A 21,906-nucleotide genomic window follows, 5' to 3' on the forward strand; every position below is an offset into this window, starting at 1 on the left:
AAGTGCTTTTTCTCTAGTATTGTATTGAAAGTCTGAGAGCTTAAAAACAGTGATTCTGGATTGGGGAGCCAAAATAATTACTGCTAGTGATCCAGGAGTCTACTTAGTGTTTAAGCATTCTCTAGGGTCTGAATAAATAACATGTCTCACACATAGATTGTTATTTTAAAAAGAATATCGGTAGATGCTATTATGATTAATAGCATCAAAACTATTTTAAAAGCTTTGAGATTATAGCCATTTTTATCATTACATGTTTGATCAAACCATGCTAAAAGTTCAATTCATATCACATAGGAGTCTAAAGCAATTGGGGGGGAGCAGTTTGATATGAAATTCTCCCAATTGCCAGTAATAAAATTCCAACTCAGACTGACTAAAGCCAAAGGAAAAGTTATTGGCTTAGGTAACTCAGAGATAAGCTGAACTCTGTATGCCTTTGTTTGGCTTCATCCTCAGGTGTGGTTTGTCCAAAGGGTGATGAGAGGGTCCTTGTCACATGATCACATGGTCCTGAAGACTTGTGAACTCAAGGGAGACTTTATCCCAACACCCGTATTAAACTCCAGCTATGATTAAACAAACTGTGATTGTCCAGCACTACCTCATGGACTCCTCTCTGGACTAATCACAAGAGGTAAGGTGGAGACGATCAACTGATTGGTCAGCATGAATTATGTGCTGACCCTTGAAAGGGAAGGAGAGATGAAGTCCCTTGATTCATAGCTCTACTAGAGTTACATGAGGGAGAGGCCAATTTCCATACAAAAGGAGCTGAGGCACAGACAAGCAGTGCTAACCCTCTGTCAGAGCAGCTCTCATATTTACACTTATACTTACAAGGATTGGGAATTACTGTCCTAGAATAATTATCATCATCAACTGATCCTTTAACCAGGATCCTCTACCAGGTATCAGAAGTCAGCTAAGCCCTGATGAAACCAAGGGAAATACCCCTGGAGGCACTGTTTGCATCCAGCCTCAATTGTGATTTGTGCGTCTCTGCATATTTGAGTGGGAGGAGAGGAAACAGGAGCTGCCAAAACAAAAATCAAAATCCCTTAAAATTCAAATCTCAATTCTCTTCTATAAATTTAAAACACAACAGCATACACTCATGCAGCACTTCCCTGTGGTACAGTGGATGGGGGTCTACCTGCCAGTGCAGGGTCACGGGCTTAATCCCTGGTTCAGGAAGACTCCACATGCCATTCAGCTAAGCCTATGCTTGAGAGCCACACTTACCGAGCCCATTGCTGCAGCTACTGAAGCCTGTGTGTCTAGAGCCTGTGTTTCACCACAAAAGAAGCCACTGCCGTGAGAAGCCTGAGCACTGAGACAAAAAGTAGCCCCTACCCACTGCAACTAGAGAAAGAGCAAGCAAAGCAGCAAAGACTCGGCACAGCCTGAAATAAATAAGTAATTAATTAGAAACGCCTTTATTAAAATAAATGAACACATGCCTTTATATACACACATCTCCATCACCACCACCACCAAACAAGCTATAAGGGTTTATTTATAAAGAGACCAAGAGCATTTCTTTCTGAGCCTCTTCATTTGTCTTCAACTGTTGTGTTCTTTCAGTCTGGGTCCCTTGGCTAAGAAAGGTCATATCTGAGGACCAGAGCTCTGAATAACATGACTCTCCTTATTGCTGCATCTCTGTGTTAAGTCCTGTCGTGCTCTTTTTCCTGGGTAATTAATTTCTCTCCAGGAATCAGTAAAGAAAAGAAAGTGCCCGTTTCTTTTCCTTATTTCTGTCTTCCAATCTTTTCCCTTACCCTTCTGGCATTACCCTTCATTTCCTCAATTTTCCCTATACTTTTACCATTCACCTTTCTCAGCTACAGGCATTATGAACAACTGGTATGATATGAAGGGCAGATGGCCTGACTTTTACAATAATAATAGTGGTGAAGGTGATGATGAAGATGAACATTAATTGAACCTTTGTTGAGCTCTATATTATCTTATTAATCTCTGTATTATCTTATTTAATCCTTATACCATTCTTATAGAGTAGTGGAACCATGTGAGTTTTATTTGGAGAGTTGTCCAGCCTTTGAACTCATTTTCTGTGTTTGAGAAATTACTGATAATATGAATTTAGATGGAATTTCTCAGTACAGAAGCTAAAAAAGTTCAGATACTTGTTGTACCAGACTTCCTTGCAGCTGGGGGATGGGCATATGACCTACACTCAGCCAAAGAGTGGTATCTGCCTCAGACTTTAAAATGGTAGTTAGGGACACAAAAGGCAAGAAAGTTGAGAATTTGTTTCTCAGATAAAGGTGGCATAGGTGGCTTCAGCATGCAGCTCCCAGGGGCTGCAGTGTTCACTGTGGCAGCCAGTGTCCAAGACTAATAGTTCAGTTTAGTTCAGTTCAGTTCAGTCGCTCAGTCATGTCCGACTCTTTGCGACCCCATGAATCGCAGCATGCCAGGCCTCCCTGTCCATCACCAACTCCCGGAGTTCACTCAGACTCACGTCCATCGAGTCACTGATGCCATCCAGCCATCTCATCCTCTGTCGTCCCCTTTTCCTCTTGCCCCCAATCCCTCCCAGCATCAGAGTCTTTTCCAATGAGTCAACTCTTAGCATGAGGTGGCCAAAGTACTGGAGTTTCAGCTTTAGCATCGTTCCTTCCAAAGAAATCCCAGGGCTGATGTCCTTCAGAATGGACTGGTTGGATTTCCTTGCAGTCCTAGGGACTCTCAAGAGTCTTCTCCAATACAACTAGTCGTGGATAAATTCCACTGTTTCGTGTCAGCAGCTGCAGTGACAAAGTCTCCACCAACTAGCTTTGGAGTGTGATTTTGGCTGTGGTTTGGCTGTTGCCTAGACCCCCTTCTTTCTGCCATTTCTGAGTCCGGTTCTCCAGTCTTTGATGTTGTTAGAAACATAAAATATAATATGGGTGCTGTTCCTGAAGTTGAGCCACAAAGAAGCCTTCCCCTTGAGCTCCCTCCTATTCTTGCAGTAAATTCCTGCCTGTCTATATCAACCTTTGTTTGTTTATATCACTCAAAACAAAGAACTCTGATGGATACAGGCATGTTATTTTTAATTTCATCTTAAAAATGGTTAGAAGACCTGAATGGACATTTTGCCAAAAAAGACATACAGATGGCTAACACACACATGAAATACACTCAACGTTGCTCATTATTAAAGAAATGGAAATTGAAACTACAATGAGGTATTACCTCATTTTTGTCAGAATGGCTGTCACCAAAAAGTCTACAAATAACAAATGTTGGAGGGGATGTGGAGAAAAGGAGACCCTCTTACACTGTTGGTGGGCATGTAAATTGATACAGCCACTATGGAGAACAGTGTGGCTGCTGCTGCTGCTGCTAAGTCTCCTCAGTCGTGTCCGACTCTGTGCGACCCCATAGACGGCAGCCCGCCAGGCTCAGCCATCCCTGGGATTCTCCAGGCAAGAACACTGGAGTGGGTTGCCATTTCCTTCTCCAATGCATGAAAGTGAAGTCGCTCAGTCATGTCTGACTCTTAGCGACCCCATGGACTGCAGCCCACCAGGCTCCTCCGTCCATGGGATTTTCCAGGCAAGAGTACTGGAGTGGGGTGCCATTGCCTTCTCCAGAACAGTGTGGAGGGTCCCCCAAAAACTAAAAATAGGACTATCACATGATCCAGCAATTCCACTACTGTATATATATCTGGAAAAAAATGAAAGCTCTAATTCAAAAAAATTCATGTGCCCTGGTGTTCATAGTAGCACTATTTACAACAGCCAAGACATGGAAGCAAACTGAAGTGCCCATCAACAGATGATTGGATTAAGAAGGTGTGGAGACACACACACATTACTCAGCCTTAAAAAGGAATGAAATTCTTCCGTTTGCAGCAATATGAATGGACCTGGACGTTATCATACTAAGTGACATAAATCAGAGAAAGACAAATATGATATCACTCATATGTGGAATCTAAAAAAAATAATACAAATGAATGCATAGGCAAAACAGAAACAGAAAATAAATGTGTGGTTACCAAAGGAAAGTGGAGCCAGTGAAGAGCAGAGTAGGTGTATAGAGTTAACAGACATAAACTATGTGTAAAATAGATAAGGAAAAAGGATACAGTAAAGGCAATTGTAGCCATTATCTTTGCAATAACCTATAATGGAGTATAATCTGCAAAAATACCAAACCACTACACTGTAGACCTGAAACTAATATAATATTAGAAATCAACTGTACTTCAATAAAAAAGAAAATGGAAATTCTTCAAAAAAAAGAAAAAGATTTGGTAACCCAGGATTAAAGAAACAAATACACTATGCAAGCTCAAGCAAATAGTGTTAGAGCCAGGCTGACTTGAGAGCCCATATTCACGTCCCTTCATACAAGCAGGGAAGACAAGACCAGCAAGTGAGACTGGTCTGATTATAACTTGGGAAGAGGTAGATGTCCTTGATTAAAGTCTCAGTTTGGCAAAGTCTTTCCCAAAGTCACAATTATTTGGGTAACCTTTCTGTGTCTAGAAAATGAAGCTTGGTCTAGATCGGTGGCTTCTAACTTTTGGGGATGGGCTCATATCCCTCCATATTGCCAGCACCCAGCGCAAGAGCTGATTCATAGGAAATGCTCAAGAAATAGTTGTTAAATGAATCTTAACCACCTCATGCATCTGACCAGGTTTGAACTTTCAATAAAGCATAGTACAGCCCCAGTAGTTTCCAAAGTTCAATTTCTCTCACCTCCAAACAGTAAGGCACTTAATGCAAACCTCCCTTCAGCATTTCAGTCTTAGGTTTGAGACTCTTTTTCAGAAGCTCATGGGGAGATACACTAATGTATCCCAAAACCATGGATGACTCTTGATTAGTTTTAACTCAAGTTTAAGAAATGTGATTACTTTTCCCCATAGTTTTTTGTTGTCGTTGTTGTTTGTTTGTGTGTTTATATCTCAAGGGCATGGAGAATAATCAAGTAGTAAAGTAGTAAAATAATCAAGTAGTAAATAACCCAAGTAGTGAAGACATCTCTTTCTTCCTCAAACTGCTTCTGCTCAAAATAGTATCAAAAGGGCTTAGTGTTTCCTTTCTGTTTGCTGCCAATGGTGCTAAAAGATCAAGACAACAGTCTCCTTCCGTCTTGGGTGCAGAGAACTTGGGTGCAGAGAACGCATTCCAGAGGCTGCTGTAGAAGGGAGAGACCCCTCCCCCGCTCCCATGTCTTTCTCCTTTTCATTCCCTCTCCTGGTCTTTTCCCCTTCTCTTTTTGCTGCCCCCACCCTCCTTTTCTCTCAAACCCTACCCAGGGTTTATAGTAGCTGTCAGAGGAGCTGGGCATGCCCATTAGCTGCAGGCAAATCTTGTTTGCCAGCAGGAAGCTGTAGGAATTCTCCCCTAGTGGTGTTTTCACTCTTTATGTGAGCTTAATCCAGGGGATTAACAAATGGATCAGCTGGAGACCTCCTCTTACCATGACAGAATGGGCAAGTTCAAGCAGGAATAGTCCTTGAAATCTCTGCTTCTGCTGGGAGCTAAGAGCACAACACTTAGCAGTCTCTGGGCAGGGTGTGTCCCCAGAGGAGGCCCCGGTTGGTCGCAGAGGAAATAGCTTTGCCAACACAGAGCCTCTCGCTGCTGGCTTCCTATGCATCTTCCTTCTCCACTCGCTGCAGCCACTGTCTTTCAGCCCTAACACCACCCCTCCTTACCCCTATCTGGGCTCTAACACTCCCTTATCTCCTGCCACTTACAGGCTTTCCTGATGGTTCAGTTGGTAAAGAATCTGCCTGCAATGCAAGAAATCACATTAAATGCAGGAGGCCTGGGTACAGTCCCTGGGTTGGGAAGATCCCCTGGTGGAGGACATGGCAACCCACTCCAGTATTCTTGCCTGGAGAATCCCGTGGACAGAGGAGCCTGGCGGGCTACAGTCCATGGAGTTACAAAGAGTTGGACTGACTTAACAACTATACCACCGCCACCTGCCACTTACAAGCTTCATGATTTTTCCTGCTTCTTCCCTGTCCTTTCCAGACCCTGCCCAGAATCCGTCCTCTTCCTGCTGTGTTCCGTGTTCTATGGTGTCTTAAGATGGGTTTCCCAGAAGCAGAGTGTGGTGGGGATTCCTGCTTAAGTGACTTTAGTGGGAAAGTGCTCTTAGGAGATGGAGTATGAAGCAAGAAAGAACAGAAGGCAAGAACAAAGGGAGCATAGGGTCCCAGCTGGAGACTATCTTCAGAGTGACCCTATTCGCAGTGCTGAGGATGAATCACGCCCCCTCCACCCCCTCCACAATAGGATTTTTATTTTTGGCTATGCTGGGTCTTTTTTGTGATACACAAGTTTAGTTGCAGAATGTGGGATCTTGGTTTCCCAACCAGGGATCGAACCCTAGGCTCCCTGCATTGGGAGCAGGGAGTCTTATCCATTGGATGGCCAGGGAAGTCCTACCGATCTTGAGGTAAGGGGCCTGGTATTTGGCACCACTATGCCAGTCATGTATTAGTTGCTGGCATGGGAAGATGAATACTTCCCCAGGGAGATGACTCCTGTTCATCCATGTGCCAAGTTGCTCAGTCATGTCCAACTCTTTATGACCCCATGGACTGTAGTCTGCCAGGCTCCTCTGTCCATGGGGATTCTCCAGGCAAGAATACTAGAGTGGGTTGCCATGCCCTCCCGCAGGGGATTGTTCCAACTCAAGGATCGAATCTTCATCTCTTACATTCCCTGCATTGGCAGGCAGGTTCTTTACCACTAGGGCCACCTGGGAAGGCCAGTTCATCCAGAAGAGGGAAGCTGAGGGATGGATATACATCCCAGCGAAGTAGATCTGGATGGACACTGCAGCATCCACTGTATATGGATTTCAGAAGAGGGCTTCTATGGCTTTAGATCAGTCCTGGCTCTTATCAGAGCATAAAGTAAGCAGAGCATAGGGTGATGAGAAAGAAAGAAAAAGAAGAGCAGCACTGCCCAGGGGTGATACCAAATATGTGGTCCATTTCTAGTATGTATCTATAAATGCATACTACTGGTCATTATGTTTTATGTAGTATGGCTCTCCCCCACCACCAAGTCCATTTTCTGTTACTTTATACACACGTAACAAAATCCCAGTCTTCCATCCTGTATAACTTGAAAACAGTTCTCCCTCAAATAATTCTAGGCTTTTCCTAAGAGTGCTATATTCTCCCAGCTGTTGCATGTCATCATTCCATCAGAGCCACTGTGCCAGCCTTGTTCCCCATTCATACTTGCTCCACTAATAATTATTTCCTCTTATTGCTTCAAAAGCAAAAACATCTCCCACATTTCATTCCTCAAGAACTGAAGATGCCTTAAAAGAATTGCAAAACAAGAAAGGAAAATTAACCTGGATGGCTATCAGACTCCTGAATAACCTGGGTATTAGACCCCAAGCCCATTGTTGGCTCTTTAACATTCAAGTCTCCATGATGCCACTTGACATATTGTGGCAATATTTTCAGGTTATCCCAAAAGATGATGCACATGCCAGATGCCTAAGATGCCTGATATTAACTGCAGGAACTGAGATGTCTACAGTCTACATATTTTTCTTTATAAAAGGATTTTACAAAGTTTTGCAAGGAGGGACTATGATGAGGGTTTAGCTATGCATGCTGTTTTTTAAATAAAGAAGCCATTATATATTTACTTGTTATAAAGATGATCAGATCAGATCAGATCAGTTGCTCAGTCGTATCTGACTCTTTGCAACCCCATGAATCGCAGCACGCCAGGCCTCCCTGTCCCTCACCAACTCCCGGAGTTCACTCAGACTCACGTCCATCGAGTCAGTGATGCCATCCAGCCATCTCATCCTCTGTCATCCCCTTCTCCTCTTGCCCCCAATCCCTCCCAGCATCAGAGTCTTTTCCAATGAGTCAACTCTTCTCATGAGGTGGCCAAAGTACTGGAGTTTCAGCTTCAGCATCATTCCTTCCAAAGAAATCCCAGGGCTGATCTCCTTCAGAATGGACTGGTTGGATCTCCTTGCAGTCCAAGGGACTCTCAAGAGTCTTCTCCAACACCACACTTCAAAAGTATCAATTCTTCGGTGCTCAGCCTTCTTCACAGTCCAATTCTCACATCCATACATGACCACAGGAAAAACCATAGCCTTGACTAGACAAACCTTTGTTGGCAAAGTAATATCTCTGCTTTTGAATATGCTATCTAGGTTGGTCATAACTTTCCTTCCAAGGAGTAAGCGTCTTTTAATTTCATGGCTGCAGTCACCATCTGCAGTGATTTTGGAGCCCAGAAAAATAAAGTCTGACACTGTTTCCACTGTTTCCCCATCTATTTCCATGAAGTGATGGGACCGGATGCCATGATCTTCGTTTTCTGAATGTTGAGCTTTAAGCCAACTTTTTCACTCTCCTCTTTCACTTTCATCAAGAGGCTTTTGTGTTCCTCTTCACTGTCTGCCATAAGGGTGGTGTCATCTGCATATCTGAGGTTACTGATATTTCTCCCAGCAATCTTGATTCCAGCTTGTGCTTCTTCCAGCCTGGCGTTTCTCATGATGTACTCTGCATATAAGTTAAATAAACAGGGTGACAATATACAGCCTTGATATACTCCTTTTCCTATTTGGAACCAGTCTGTTGTTCCATGTCCAGTTCTAACTGTTACTTCCTGACCTGCATACAGGTTTCTCAAGAGGCAGGTCAGGTGGTCTGGTATTCCCATCTCTTGAAGAATTTTCCACAGTTGATTGTGATCCACACAGTCAAAGGCTTTGGCATAGTCAATAAAGCAGAAATAGATGTTTTTCTGGAACTCTCTTGTTTTTTCCATGATCCAGAGGATGTTGGCAATTTGATCTCTGGTTCCTCTGCCTTTTCTAAATTCAGCTTGAACATCAGGAAGTTCACGGTTCACATATTGCTGAAGCCTGGGTTGGAGGATTTTGAGCATTACTTTACTAGCACGTGAGATGAGTGCAATTGTGTGGTAGTTTGAGCTTCTTTGGCATTGCCTTTCTTTGGGGTTGGAATGAAAACTGACCTTTTCCAGTCCTGTGGCCACTGCTGAGTTTTCCAAATTTGCTGGCATATTGAGTGCAGCATTTTCACAGCATCATCTTTCAGGATTTGGAATAGCTCAACTGGAATTCTATCACCTCCACTAGCTTTGTTTGCAGTGATGCTTTCTAAGGCCCACTTGACTTCACATTCCAGTATGTCCGGCTCTAGGTGAGTGATCACACCATAGTGATTATCTTGGTCATGAAGCTCTTTTTTGTACAGTTCTTCTGTGTATTCTTGCCATCTCTTCTTAATATCTTCTGCTTCTGTTAGGTCCATACAATTTCTGTCGTTTATGGAATCCATCTTTGCATGAAATGTTCCTTTGGTATCTCTGATTTTCTTGAAGAGATCTCTAGCCTTTCCCATTCTGTTGTTTTCCTCTATTTCTTTGCATTGATTACTGAAGAAGACTTTCTTATCTCTTCTTGCCTAGATCTGATAGATAGAGTGCCTGATGAACTATGGAATGAGGTTCATGACATTGTACAGGAGACAGGGATCAAGACCATCCCCATAGAAAAGAAATGCAAAAAAGCAAAATGGCTGTCTGGGGAGGCCTTACAAATAGCTGTGAAAAGAAGAGAAGTGAAAAGCAAAGGAGAAAAGGAAAGATAAAGATGATCAGATTTCCCCAAATGTCCTCCAAACAGTATGGTCAGCTTGTTCAGGGAGACTTACCTTATAATATTGCCAAGAGGGTGACTTAAAGCTAAGATGGACTTGTTTAGCTTGTTTCTTCACTTCTGGAAACCTCTCCCCACATCGACCATAGGCCCATGCCTCTGTCTACATTTCGAGTCCTGCTTTTCTCCATAGTTACTTTTTGGGAAAACCTTCCTATTCCATCTTTCTTAGTCTTGACTCTGTCCATTCTTCAAATACTCACACCATCCATGGAATATTCTTCTATTGTTTTTGAACACTTACTGTTCCCTTGGGGTTTCTGTAACACACGATTTAGTTTTTCAGCACATTATGGCTAGTATAGATCAGGCTTGTTTCAAGTGTATGGTTTTTCTCCCCAGTTAGACTCTTAAATGCAGAGATTGCATCTTACCCTGGGCAGCTATCGATACTCTGAGACTTCAGTTCAGTTCAGTTCAGTTGCTCAGCCGTGTCCGACTCTTTGAGACCCCATGAGTCACAGCACGCCAGGCCTCCCTGTCCATCACCAACTCCCGGAGTTCACTCAAACTCATGTCCATCAAGTCATCCAGCCATCTAATCCTCTGTTATCCCCTTCTCTTCTTGCCCCCAATCCCTCCCAGCATCAGAGTCTTTTCCAATGAGTCAACTCTTCTCATGAGGTGGCCAAAGTACTGGAGTTTCAGCTTTAGCATCAGTCCTTCCAATGAACACCCAGGCCTGATCTCCTTCAGAATGGACTGGTTGGATCTCCTTGCAGTCCAAGGGACTCTCAAGAGTCTTCTCCAACACCACACTTCAAAAGCATCAATTCTTCAGTGCTCAGCTTTCTTCACAGTCCAACTCTCACATCCATACATGACCACATGAAAAACCATAGCCTTGACTAGACGAACCTTTGTTGGCAAAGTAATGTCTCTGCTTTTGAATAAGCTATCTAGGTTGGTCATAACTTTCCTTCCAAGGAGTAAGTGTCTTTTAATTTCATGGCTGCAATCACCATCTGCAGTGATTTTGGAGCCCAGAAAAATAAAGTCTGACACTGTTTCCACTGTTTCCCCATCTATTTCCATGAAGTGATGGGACCGGATGCCATGATCTTCGTTTTCTGAATGTTGAGCTTTAAGCCAACTTTTTCACTCTCCTCTTTCACTTTCATCAAGAGGCTTTTTAGTTCCTCTTCACTTTCTGCCATAAGGGTGGTGTCATCTGCATATCTGAGGTTATTGATATTTCTCCCAGCAATCTTGATTCCAGCTTGTGCTTCTTCCAGCCTGGCGTTTCTCATGATGTACTCTGCATAGAAGTTAAATAAACAGGGTGACAATATACAGCCTTGACATACTCCTTTTCCTATTTGGAACCAGTCTGTTGTTCCGTGTCCAGTTCTAACTGTTGCTTCCTGACCTGAATATAGGTTTCTCAAGAGGCAGGCCAGGTGGTCTGGTCTTCCCATCTCTTTCAGAATTTTCCACAGTTTATTGTGATCCACACAGTCAAAGGCTTTGGCATAGTCAACAAAGCAGAAATAGGTGTTTTTCTGGACCTCTCTTGCTTTTCCGAGGATCCAGCAGATGTTGGCAATTTGATCTCTGGTTCGTCTGCCTTGAGCTTAGTTTATAACTACATAGGAAAAAGTGATGAATTAAATTGTCTTTAGGACAACTCAATACTGAAAATTTCTCTGCTTGAGATAGATCAGATGATATGCAACTACTTTGGTTTAGACATGTCTTCTGACCCTCAGATCGGGTTCCAAATGCATCCTGGATCCTTGTGGTCCCCTGGACAGTCTTCAGTAAAAGGAACAATCAGAAATCTTGCCTTCCTCACAGCTGAGAACATGGAAATGAGAATGCTGGCACCTGTGTGTGAGTGCATCTTGAGATCTAGCAGTATCCCCCTTGTTGGCTCAAGTTTATATCTGAAACTGCATCATTAGAAAGGAGTTTTTTTTTAATATCTCTGTTTCATAACTTCAGGTCTTCATATCCCTAGATGGTAAATGAGGCTGTTCATCAGGTGGTATGGGAAACTATAGAGTAAGTACTGTGAAACACTTAAGGAGGGCGTCAATTTAACTCCACATTTTAAGAGAAAAAGCAATTTCAAGGTAACCCAAACACTACGGGGTAGAGTACAAGCTTGTATTTGGCCTAAAGATTGCACAAGAAATATCAATGAAACCTGGCATTTACTTGTTGCTCTGGGGTACGTGCTTCTTTCACAAAGACCCAAACATCTCTCTTTTTGTTAAGAAGCCCTGACAGTGCGGCAACGCGTATCTTTGTTTGATGGGTCTATGAGGTATTTACCACTCTCAAGTACCTGAGAATTTCGTCTTGAGCTAGAACAGTTTAGGTTTATTTATCCTTAGAAAAAACAAGGTCCCAAATCTGGGGAATTTGTGCTGGCACTGTGCAGATGATTTTTGTCTTTACCAGAACATTCTGTTATGGAGGAGGTGGGGCAATTTAGCATTAAAACATCCGGTTCTATTCATTACATAGTGAGCTTTTAAAAGAGTAGCTGGGTATGGCTGGAGAAGACTTAAAATTCCCTTCAAGTTATGTTTTGATTACTAGAAAACGCAGAGTATCTAATCATTTGCACCAGCATAGTTGGTTTTGTTCTTGTAAATTCCTGACCGAAAGCAATTATTTCCCAAGTTTTAGAGACAAATGAACCATAGAAGAGCAGCTGTAGAACTTATTGTAAGAAAACATGATAATTACCAAGTTTGACATGTGCTATGACAACAGTCTTTCTCATCAATAGCTTCACTCCAAAAACAGTCATTGAAAACATGTTGGGCAGCCAGTTCTCAATTCTACATGCCAGAGGGAGGGCGTGGCAGTGCAGAAAATCCAACACAACAGATAATCCCCGAATAATCTCTTATTTGGCCTCAGGAGGGATCATATTTTTAATTTTTTGAATTTTTGGGCAGCAGATTCACATCCTTTAATTAGATCTTATGCAAGATATTATCAATATTAGCATCACTTTCTGGACAGATACTCACGGCTGTCAGGAAAGGCCACCCTGGGCAGCAAGAGAAACTCATTTGGGGATTAAAAATTAGCAGGAGACAATTCTGACATAGATAATCTTCAGGTGGATAATTAAGTGTTGACTGGCACATAGAGAGATGCATTTACATCAGAGGACTATGCGTGATGCTGCTGTGTAATTGGGTTGGCAGAGGGAAAGTCTTCACTTCTTACAGCAAAGAGTTGCTCAGTGATTGTAAAACAAAACTACAGGGAAAACCAGCTGCCTGAAGACTAAGGTTTCAAATCACAAACTGAAGCAGTGATGAGGATAGCTCAACCCAAGGGAGTTTCAGGGGCATGAGGTTGGATGGGGGTAGTTGGGTGGTGGTTTAATAGTTTCAAAGAATATTAAATATTAATCTAACCAAGGATCTTTTCTGAGGTCTCTCCCTTATCTAAAGCCCTCTGGTTTTCTTTTTTAAATCTCTAACTAAGATTTCGGAGAAGGCAATGGCGACCCACTCCAGTACTCTTGCCTGGAAAATCCCATGGATGGAGGAGCCTGGTGGGTTGCAGTCCATGGGATCGCTGTCCGACACGACTGAGCAACTTCACTTTCACTTTCCACTTTCATGCATTGGAGAAGGAAATGGCAACCCACTCCAGTGTTCTTGCCTGGAGAATCCCAGGGACGGGGGAGCCTGGTAGGCTGCTGCCTATGGGGTCTCAAAGAGTCAGACACGACTGAAGTGACTCAGCAGCAGCAGCAGCAGCAGCTAAGATTTTACAGAAAGCTTGTATGGCATTTCCAAGTGACACTAGGGCAACTTAGTGAGGGAGAAATAGTCTATGGAGGAATCTTGACTTCCCTACTTCTATTCTGCTGTTCAATGGGGACATTGTTATCAATCTTGCAGGAGAGGTCTAAGGATTAGAGAAAATGTATGTAAACACTTGGTACTGCTACAGAAGGAGCAGCAAATATGTAATAGATATGTCTTACTCTTCCTAATAATTTGAATTGAGAATTAAGAATATCTTATTCTTTTTTTTTTCCAAAGGCTTCTCTGACCTAGACTGAACCACGTGTCCCTTGCTGACTCCCAAAGAATCACATGGCTTAATTTTTTTAATATTTATTTTTATTTATTTGGCTGTGCCAGGTCTTAAGTTGCAGCACACAGGATCTTTGATCTTGGTTGTGGCGTGTGGGGTCATTGGTTGTGGCATGTAGGATCTAGTTCCCTGACCAAGGATGGATCCTGAGCCCACAGTTTTGGGAACATGGACTCCCAGCCACTGGATCATCAGGGAAGTTCCAAGAATATCTTATTTTTATTAATGACGATGGTATCCCTATGCTAATATCACCTTCTACTAGTGTGCGAGAAGAATAAAATACATAATCTAAAGGACAAGCTCTTTGAGTACATATAGTCCTGGTGGTGGTGGTTTAGTTGTTAATTCATGTCTGACTCTTGAGACCCTATGGACTGTAGCCCACCAGGCATCTCTGTCCGTGGGATTCTACAGGCAAGAATACTCGAGTGGGTTGCCATTTCTTTCTCCAGAGGATCTTCCTGACCCAGGGATTGAGCTCACATCTCCTATGTCTCTAGCATCGCAGGCAGATTTCTGCTGAGCCACACTCTTACAGAGTTAGTTTTTAGCAAGTAGGCCTGGCAGCAAAATTACAATTTTGGGCTATTTTGGTGGAGCAAGTTCAGGTGTTGAGTCATTAGATGGAGCATTACAGAACGTCCTCTGCATACTTCTTCAAGAAAATAATACATGCCCACCCATCCAGAGTCAACTGAGGGTAGTTGTGACTTCTGAGTACTCCTTCTTACCCATTGTTTGCTGTCCTGGGTACTGCTATGAAGGCATCCATTGGAACTTAAGTCTGCTTGCATATGGGAAATGCACTGAACACAGCATGTTCAAATCACTTATTCATAATTCATTCATACAGAGTTGCGAAAAATAGTTTCTGCCATGTGATATATCCCCATAAATATTTGTTGAGTGAATGTAGGAAGTGCAGGAAGCTAATCAATAGATGTGTGACTATAGAATCTTAACACTGAAAGGAATCTTGCTGCTGCTGCTAAGTCGCTTCAGTCGTGTCCAACTCTGTGCGATCCCATAGACGGCAGCCCACCAGGCTCCTCCGTCCATGGGATTCTCCAGGCAAGAACACTGGAGTGGGTTGCCATTTCCTCCTCCAATGCATGAAAGTGAAAAGTCAAAGTGAAGTCGCTCAGTCATGTCCGACTCTTAGTGACTCCATGGACTGCAGCCTACCAGGCTCCTCCGTCCATGGGATTTTCCAGGCAAGAGTACTGGAGTGGTGTGCCATTAGAAATCATCTATTTCTGGTAAAAAAATAAACAGTTGTTTTAGTCCATTCAGGCTGCGATAACAAATATCACTGACAGCGTGGCTTATAAACAATAGAGATTTATTTCTTACAGTTCTAGAAGCTGCAAGTCCAAGGTCAGTGTGCTGGCCTGGTCAAGTAAGGGGTCCCTTCCGCGTCACAGACTTATTGTATCCTCATATGGCAGAGGGGCTAGCTAGCTCCCTGAGCCTTTTAAAAAAGTATTTATTTGGCTGCACCTGGTCTTAGCTGCAGCCCATAGGATCTTTAGTTGCAGAATGTGAACTCGGTTGCCTCATATGGGATCTAGTTCCCTGATCAGGGATAGAACACAGGCCCCCTGCATTAGGAGTGTGGGGTCTTAGCCCCTGGACCTTCAGCGAGGCCTTTAAAAAAAAAAAAATCATCTATTCATCTCATTCAAGAGGTGACCTAATCACCTTCTAGAGGCCCCAGTTCCTAATACCTTGGGCATCTTGGGCATTAGGTTTTCAATATATGAATTTGGGAGAGATAGACATTCAGACCACAACAACAACTTAACTATTTCTAATAGAAGATGTGCTAAATCAATTATGCAAACTGTGAAATAGACCTCTATTATAACTGATTAAAAGGAGATGTGCCTTTATGTATTGTCAGGCCAAGGTGTGCCCCAAACTTTATTAAAAAAATAAAATAAAAATACACTGTATACTTTCATTTGCATTTTTAAAGTACAATATAAATGTCTGAATAAGCCCAGAAATGTTCAAAATGATAAAAGAAATTTGAACAGTGTTTATCACTAGGGGATAGGTTGGGGAGTGGATGAAACAAGAGAAATGAGGAGAAACTGTACTATTTTATTTCATGAAATACTGTACCACTGATTTTAAAAAACAAGCATTTATTACTTTCACAACAATTAAACAGAAACGAAGAAATTCCATGTGGTTCAGCATTCTTTTCTTTTAAAATTTAAAAAAACTTTTAATTTCAGCCTTGTTGTATAATTGAAAAAATTAGATGATATGTACAGTGTACATTGCAGTGATTTGATAAATGTCCTCATTGCGAAAGGATTAACCCCATCTAGTTAATTAACAAATCCATCACCTCACATATTTGTCTTTCTTTGGTAAGAACCTTTATGTTTTACTCTCTTAGCAATTTTTATTTATATAATACAGTGTCATCAACTATAGTCATCATATAGTTTTACATTAGTAAACATCCTCAGACCTCACTCATCTTAGAGCTGAAAGTTTGTATCTTGTGCCAACCTCTATTTCCCTCACCCCTTTCAACCATTTTTCTACCCTCTGTTTCTGAGTTTGACTTTTTAAAAAGATTATACATGTAAATGGTGTCATGCAGTATTTATCCATCAATGAATGAAGGAATGAAGAGAATGTGGTGTAAATATGCAGTGAAATATTACTCAGCCCAGAGAAAGAAGGAAACCCTATCATTTGCAAAAGCATGGATGAACCTGGAGGGCGTTATGCTAAATGAAGTAAGCCAGGGTACAACAATTACTGTATGATATCACTTTATATATGGAGATATCTTGTTTCTTTCATAGAAGAAAAAACAAAAACTCAGAGAAATTCCCAAGGTATAAGCTTGTGGAAAAGACCCTGATGCCAGGAAAGACTGAAGGAAAGAAGAGGGTAGCAGAGGATGAGATGATTAAAAAGCATCACTAATTCCATGGACATGAATTTGAGCAAACTCCGGGAGATAGTGAAGGACAAGAAAGCCTAGCATGCTGCAGTCCATGGGGTCACAATAAGTTGGACACAATTTAGCTACTGAACAATAAATGATAACAACAAAACTTGTGTAAATGAAAGACAATTCCACAATCATTGAGTCTCCCCTCCTCATAGTACAGATGAGGAGACTGGGACACAAAGAAGGGAGCTGAATTATGGCTTCAAAAGCTAAAGGCTGGAGAGAAAAGAAAGTGGACACACTGGGGATGAAAAAATATATAGTTACTTGGCAATGCTGTAAAATCTATTAGAACTGACTTAGTCTCATTTTGGATGATGTAGGTGTTGACTTCAGACAATCTAGTGAGCAGAATTTATTTTCCTATCTATTATTAATTAAATGTTGGGAAGGGTATGCATGACACCTCCTAAAAGGCTTGCAGGTGGTGGTGTCCAAGTTACAATCCTTAAACCTCAAAGAGTATAAAAATTAACATTCTAGCTTAATGATAAAAATAATGTAGATTCAGGATATCAAAACAGGAACAGCTTACTAAAAGAAAACTGTGAAAGTCAAAGGCTGACAAATATGTATCTATTTATATACACATATTTATACAAATTTATAAAATGCATGTACAATAAACCACATTTAAAAGCTACAGCATATTAAACAGGAAAAGGCTAGACTTCAAAGACATTTGCTCTTTGAATAAGTTCACCAATGCTCTTTCAATAATTTACTTCATCTCAAGTTACATTTTGTGTATGTCCTAGTGGAAGAAAATATTGCCTCTGAAATTTTAACAGTAGCATAGAGAAATCAAAATTTATTTATACACTTTTGGATAATTGGTCATATTAATGCAAGAACACAGGGGTCATATTTTGATGCAGCGAGATTGTGTATTTTATTACACACCGCAAACCAGTCTAAGACATATCGCTTGGGGTTGGCTGAGTTGGTGCTGGTCTCATTGGCCGTGTCTATGCTTCTGTCTGTGTTACACATGGAGAAGTGGAAAACTGAGACCATTCCTTGAATAGCTCAAGCTTCAAATGAACATTTGTGCAATATTCTGGATATTTTGATTGTAATAGAGTAATTCCCAATTTGCCCCAGAGCTTCGCCTAACTCTGTCCATGCAGAACATAAAATAAACCAAGTTAGCAAAAGAGCTGTTATCAGAAGAAAGGATGCTGAGAAGCTAATGCATCTATGTAGTGATTCAGCCAGAGATGCCGAGACAGTACCTATATTAAATCACGTGTCAGGGTCACATTTGAGCAGACTAGCTGTGTCCACCTTCCTCTGGCTTTCCACAAAGTATCCCGAAGGAGATGTTGGCATTTTCATGTGCCAGGAAAATAGAAGCTGGAGTCAAGAAAACCACCGCATCTGGAACGGGAGGAAAAATTTCACTGGAAAGAACTTGACAAACTCTGAAAACAAAGTTCTAGACTTGACTAATTTATTTTGGCTGCAAAGCCGAGCTCAATGCAAAGCTCAAAGAGGATTTGTCCGAGGCTCCTTTCAAAGAAGGAAAAAGCCAACCCGCGCTAAAATTAATGCACCGACTGCATAAACAGTCAAGATAGTTATCTGATACTGAGGGAATCGAGCCACACTAGGCCTTTTTTGTTATTTATGGGATTATTATTGGAGGAAACAGAAGCAATTAGATATCCCCTTGCTTTCAGAGCAGGGGAAGGAAAAAAGGTGTCAAACATAGTTTTTCAATTTGGTCTCTTGATCATTTGGTTCTCGCTACATCTTAAAATCCAAATATACATACACCCCCAGTGCCTCACGCACTGGGCTCTCAGCTGTTCCCTTGACAATTTCTCCTTTTTAGCCTTTGAAAACTCCATGGGCTTTGCATTTTTGCGTGATGCATGGAAAGGCTTTAAAATACTTTAAAAATAGAAGTTGTACCTTGAAAATCAGAGTACATTTATTATTGTACGTGAGTACACATACATATGTGTAGCTATACACATTAGAAAACAGGATAACAATCACTTGTAGAAAACATTTGCCATCTTTTGTCTGCTCAGCTTTTGAAGCCACCCCCCCGCCCCCCATTTTGGGAGGATTCCTCAACAAGTGAGCCTTTTCAGGAGTCAAGTGAGGGTGTGGTATGTACCCTTCTGCTTTGAATCTGGACAGAATGTGACAGAGGCAGAGAACAGAGCTGATCCCAGTGGTAGGAGTGTCACGTCTGTCCTCCAGCAACTTCAGTGATGGGACGTGGCATCTGTCCGGTGTTGACAAGGGCCCGCGGTGCCCATTGGGACCGCCAGGTAAGATGGCAGAAGCGGCAGAGTTTCTCATTCTGTGGACTCCGTGGGCCGACTTGACTGTGGTCCTGGCTGCAGAGAGTTTCCTTCCCCATGTCTGTCTGTCTTCCAGGCCTGCCCTTTGGATTCTCCAGTGCTCCCTCAGGCTCCCCAGTATCCATCTATTCCTCTTCTGCTTGATCTTGGCAGGGAAGGTTTGTGTTGCTTGCAAGTTAGAACCTGGATGGGGGCTCCTATAATAGCTTTACCAGAGACACCCCTCCACCCCCCAAATATCTTAACAGATAATGCTGTTTCTTCTGGACATATTTTGCCACGTGAGGGCAGAGTTCTTGGTTGCTGGTTGGGAAAGCAACATGAGAGACTTACCTTGCTTTAGACGTGCAGATGGGGTGGAAGGGAGTGTGTATTTCCCACTTTCCTCGGAGATCCAAAGGCATATTTGCATTTTTCCTTAGTTTTCAGCCAACATGACTGGGGATAAAAATTCCAGAGTGAGCAGTGGGACAACAGAAGCATGTGATATTTTTCTCTAACCATAATGGTAAGAGTTCTGACCTCATTTCTGAGTGCCTACTATTTCCTGGGTCCTTTATTGAGTGCCTTACAGAATTTAGTGCATTTGTTTCTCATAAATTTCCTAGGAAGTAGCTACTGGTTTATTAAATCATCATAGTATCCCATGAGGCAGGCATTTTTATTGCTCCCACTTTACAGGTGAGCAAACTGAGATTTACAAATATTAAGTAGCTTGTCTAAGTTTGTAAGCAGGAAGGGGTTGCTTCAGAATTTGTGTCCAGTTTGGTCAACTCCAGAGATTTCTCTCCAAACCATATCAACAAATCTGCCCACAGGCGGAGTTGCTGGAACCCTTGGGTCTTTTGAATGCTGGCTTTCCCTCCTTTCCAAGACTGGCTACTTAGAACAGGAATGTTTACTGTCATCCTGCTCTGTGTGCAGCACTGTTTTAATGCTGATGGATAATGAAGAAATAGAAAGCATACTCTTGTAATTCAAGACTCAGTAATAAAAGTCACATGCCTTCAGAGAGTGCGTTGTGGTTTACACCACATTTTAATAGGGATCATCTCAATAGCATGAAATGACTAGAGAATAATAACAAAGGATAGTGCCAAAATATGCAAAATAACTTGGTGTTTAGACATTAAACTGAAGAGGAAAGAGGTAAGATAATGAAAAGTGAAAGTGAAAGTTGCTCAGTCGTGTACGACTCTTTGCGACCCCATGAACTCATCCATGGAATTTTCCAGGTCAGAATATTGGGGTGGGTACCCTTTCCCTTCTCCAAGGGATCTTCCCAACCCAGGGATCAAACCCAGGTCTCCCACATTACAGGCAGATTCTTTACTAGCTGAGCCACAAGGGAAGTCCAAGAACACTGGAGTGGGTAGCATATCCCTTCTCCAGAGGATCTTCCCGGCCCAGGAATTGAACCTGGGTCTCCCTCATTGCAGGTGGATTCTTTATCAACTGAGCTACCAGGGAAGCCCCTAAGATAATGAAGGTGAGGTTCAAAGGAAAATGGTTTTTCTAGGAATTTCTGAAAGTTAATTCTAGTGGTCTAGTGCTTGATGGCGAATAGGTGAAGGGAATTTCACTACTGAATTCTCTATACATATATCTGTCAGCTGTCTATATTGAGTTTGGTGGGATATCTTTTTAAATCTTGACATGATTGATGGACTTGACATTCATTGGTTCCTGTTAAAATTGAATGTTTTACAAGGATTGGTTCAACAGTGAAAGTGAAAGTCATTCAGTCATGTCCAACTCTTGCCTCTTTGCAATCCCATGGACTGTAGCCCACCAGGGTCCTCCATCCATAGAATTTTCCAGGCAAGTATACTGGAGTGCATAGCCACTCCCTTCTGCAGTGAATCTTCCCAACCCAGGGCTTAAGCCCGAGTCTCCTGCAACGCAGGCAGATTCTTTACCATATGAACCACAAGAGAAGTTCAACAAGAGGCTTAATAAAAACTCCATTAGAGCCACGATGTACCATCACCACTTACATCTATGAAACAGCCCTGACACCAGGTCTTATACCTGGCTGATGATGAGCCCATTATGGACACAACCATTCTGTCCTTGTTCTCAGTGAGCCTTAAGTTTGGGGGGGGGGAAGAGATACATGTGAAAGAATGAGGTGGGGAGGTACTCAGGCAGTTCTAACTTGGAGGTAGGCTTCACGGAGGCAAGTGTGATAAGTGATGCTTCCTGGTGCTTTAAGTAACAAAACCCCATTGGAAAGACACATGTTCTAGCAAATTTGTGGGTTTCAGGTCAGTTATGACAAAGCTTCCTTAGATATGTTGTAAACAGACTATCAGTCGGGTTGGAAATCTTTGCCAGAGACCTTAAAGCACCCATAATTTTGAAGAACTACAATCCAAGTGAAATTGCTTTGCGTCAGAATAAAGGAATTTCTTGCTAAAACAAAGAATAGCCAAATGCTTGCTCTGTTTTCTTTTTCCTCTAAATTGCTTTCTTTCCCTCCAAATAATGAAACTTGAATAACTGAGAGTCATAAGGTAACTGTAAGTGCCACCGTTCTCCCCACCCTCTCCTTTTTCTTAATGAGTTTGCATTTTCTTTGTAACTCTATTTGAAAGTCACATTCTTTTTTTTTTTTGAGATGAAAGGAGACCAGTGGGGCAGAAAGCACATCTGGGGAGGTGGTGGCAGGAACTGGCAACCTCTGGATAGCAATCACTATACTCCTCACTTTTCCTGCCAGCGGTTTCCTCCCCGGTGAGAATGCAGACGAGAAGCATAAAGCTATTTGGAGGATCTGGGCAGGTGCCAAATCTGAGCATC

The sequence above is a fragment of the Bos mutus genome, chromosome 11 (assembly GCF_027580195.1).
Source record: "Bos mutus isolate GX-2022 chromosome 11, NWIPB_WYAK_1.1, whole genome shotgun sequence".
NCBI classification, from domain to species: Eukaryota; Metazoa; Chordata; class Mammalia; order Artiodactyla; family Bovidae; genus Bos; species Bos mutus.